The 3,437-nt window shown below is 39.3% G+C and overlaps 1 protein-coding gene across 4 annotated transcripts in view; it reads left to right on the top strand.

Annotated features, from left to right (window-relative positions):
- CCPG1 (cell cycle progression 1) overlaps positions 1 to 3,437 on the top strand; it is a 61,708-nt gene continuing 58,271 nt past the window's right edge. For all 4 annotated transcript variants that reach the window (XM_019504249.1, XM_019504251.1, XM_019504250.1 and 1 more), the window contains exons 1-2: positions 1 to 22; positions 817 to 898. The gene's annotated coding sequence lies outside the window, so the exon portion shown is untranslated. The remainder of the gene's footprint in view (positions 23 to 816; positions 899 to 3,437) is intronic.

The raw sequence follows: 3,437 nt of genomic DNA, 5'->3' as shown, positions 1-3,437 counted from the left end.
CTGCGCCGGGCCCTCCGCCCAGGTACCGCCGCTCGGCCCGGGGCGGGCGCAGGGGGTCCCTCGGCCTCGCTGCGGGGGTGGAGGCGGTGATGAGGGGGAGGGGGTCTGGCTCTGGCTCTGCCCCGCGCCCTTGCTGGCGGGCCAGTGTCAGCGGGCGCCGGGCGGCGCAGTGCTCGAGGCAGGGGCCGGCTGGTCTGGTCTGCTCTGGTCCGGGCTGTCCAGTGTGCGGAGCGCTCGGCCGAGATGCGGGGGGCGGCCTGGAAGGAGAGAGGCCGCTTTCCCAGCGTGGCCGGCAGCGGGCGAGGGACGGGCGTCGTCGGTCACCTGCCTATTGCCTCAGCCGCTCTGGCCCCGAGCCGCTTGATCCGCCGTTCCGCCGCCGGCCTCCGGGGAGGGGAAGGATCAATACTCCCAGAGCACAAAGCCTGGCGCAGATGCTGCTGGGCTCTGGGTGATTGGCGGTAGTGAAGCAGCCCTGTGTATTCATGTGGTGCCTTGGGTTTGGATCCCCGGAACATCTCAGCACAACAAAACCCCAAAAAACAGTAGAGGCTGGTGAAGTGGGAGGAATCTCTACAGAGAACCTGATCCGAGAAAGCAGGAAATAATTGACATTTGCAATTCAGAACCTAGGAATGTCAGCACTGCGGTAACTGTGATTGCATTTGGACTCTTTTTTTGCATAACAGGAGTAGCATGATTGTAAAAGAGAACCCTTATGTCCTAATTAAAATAACTGTACAGCAATATTACAAATAAATCCCTTCATAGTCATTGCTTAGTAGCTGATTTTTTTTTCTCTTAATGTTCATTCAGGTGCTTCTGCTCTAACAGATCTTGTTTTATGATGGAAGAACGTTGGCGTTTTTTTTAGCCTGGGATTTGTGCACTCTTGGAGGTTGGTATTTCCTATGGCTCAGTGCCAGAATTTTGATAAACTAGATGTGGGATCATATACCCAATAAATAATATAATATACTTGTGCCTAAAAATCGGTTCCATATACGCATTATAATATAAAACTAATAAAGTCTATATGCATTAGTAGCTAAAATCTTTATGAAAGTGTTCTTATTGTATACATTGGTAAGAGAGTAAACTCCTCTAAAAAGAAGTCTTCCATTAAGAAAATACATATTTCAGAAAATTAATTTTTTGATCTGCATAACTGAATATACCCAAGGTTAAGATTAGAAAAATGTTAAAAAAAATAAAATGTTCTAATTTTATTTAGTTTTCCCTTTGCTTAGCTTAGATTTTAAAAAAATGTTTAACTTCCTGATTTTCAGGTATAAGTACAATGCTTGAACTGCAGTTTTAATGGGTGTATATTGTGGGTAGATAAGAATTTGTTGCAAAGCAGTGGTAAGTGTTCTTTGGACATGTCTAGTTTTGTAGAAGGAAAGCATGTAAGGTGCAACTTTTCCTTTACAAATTATGGTGTTAAAAATGTCATCTTCTAATTCTAAATTACACTTCTCCACTTCTCCAGGTCTTTTTCTTTCAGTACCAGACTTATTTATTATGCCTTTTGGATTCCACTCTAACTCACACATGTCTAAAAGAATTCCTAATTATATTTTACCTGTAGAATTTTCTGATGATGATGCTTGAACAAAAAAAATCCCCAAGTTTGAATCTAAAAACCCAGTTAGATTTGTGGGCCCATTTTTAAATTTTTTTTTTTTAGAAACAAACTTGCAAAATGAACTATATTTATTCAGAAGCAACACAAACAAATGAATATAGAACCAACACTGAACACTGGACTATGGCATTTAAGTTTCCCTTTCAGCAGAACTTGATCTGAAGCTAACAGGTGGGGGGAGTGGAATGATGAAATCAGAAGATTCTGTGCTGTGAGATCATAACCTTAGTTGGAGGCATTAGAAATATAATAGGGAAAAAAAGGAGTGAAATCATCTTCTGGTCCAGTGAAGAACCATCAGTGACATCTTTTTTTTTGAATGGCAGTTTAGGTCTGAGCCCTAATTTAGAGCCCAAACATTCCAAATGCATGTTAGATTTTTTTCATGTATTTGATTTCTTAGAAAGTTGGTTTTAAACAATTGGTTGAGTTTCTTTCCCCCCTAAGGTTGGTTGCCCCAACCTTTTGAGTTTTCTCTTATTTAGGATCACAGGAAGATATGGCTGCAACAGACCTCATGAGATCATCTAGTCCATCCACCTGCCTAAGGCAGGAGCATTGCTGACTAAACTGTCCCAGTTAAGTGTCTGTCTTATCTACTCTTGAAAATGTCCAGCTTCTCTAGGTAGCCTGTTCCAGTGTTTGATGACCCTCATAGAAAGTTCTTTGTAATCTCCAATCTAAATTTCCTCTGCTGCAGCTTGAGTCCGTTGCTTCTAGTCCTGTTTCCTATGGCAACAGAGAACAGTCTATCTCAATGATTGGTTTTCTGTGTACAATACCCCATTTAATTTTGTATTGGATTTCATACTATTAGAGGAGCTGCATGTAGAGTGAGAGGTCCAGAATTACCTTGACTATAACTGTGTTCTATAGAGTTCCCTCCTCAATTGTACAATATAGAGGCATCTGCTAATAACATTATAGCTTCCGGTGTTGTGGATGAATCAAACTATTTTTGTGTTCTTTCAGTATAAAGTAAACAAGACCCTGGCAGTAGCTAAACTAATTTTTACTTAATAGTAAAAAATAAGCTGTAAGCTGTAATTACTGTTCACTACCTAAAAACCAGAGATGTTGATTTTTTGGAAAATTTTGAATTGGAAAATTTTCCAATGCCTTAAATAAACATGGTAAAAATCAGATCACGTTCTATTTAACTTATATTTAGTAAACAAAACTAAAAAAGTCCCCGATGTTGATTTTATGTCCCAATATTTGAACTAAAATATTTGATTAGGAAAAAAAATTAAATACAGCACACTTAATGTGGTTTAAATGTTATATTCAAACAAATGCAAAGCTTTATGTGGAAATAAATAATTTTTATTGGAATATTTGTAAAAATGTAAAGACAATATACAATAGCATGTACTTCCCTTACATGCCATTGTTTGTTTAAATTTAAATTTAAGAAAAAAACTAAGGCACTGAAAACTGTTGACACACACTAGTTTTAGCACAACCAAAGAACTGTGCATGATGTGCTATGCTTTGGCTTTGATTTGATCTGCACAGCCAATTAGGTAAATTCATAACTTGATTTTTGGTTTGGATTATTATGTGAGTGTATTTACCTTCCTGTTTGCAAATCAGTAAAGCATATATGTACTCTCTCTTGCACTTCCTAGAGATAATCGCCTGAAAAACATTAATTGCAACTTTGAAACTGCCAAGCTTGCTTTATATTGTATTGTTACTAAAGAATTTTATGAAACAGTGAATTTTGAGAAATGGAAAAGTAAAGCACTGGAAAATTTTCTGCCCCACATCTCTGCTAAAAAAACAG

This window comes from Gavialis gangeticus, unplaced genomic scaffold, assembly GCF_001723915.1.
Source record: "Gavialis gangeticus isolate Ggan-Ray unplaced genomic scaffold, GavGan_comp1, whole genome shotgun sequence".
Classification (NCBI taxonomy): Eukaryota; Metazoa; Chordata; order Crocodylia; family Gavialidae; genus Gavialis; species Gavialis gangeticus.
This window is presented reverse-complemented; position numbering and strand designations above follow the sequence as displayed.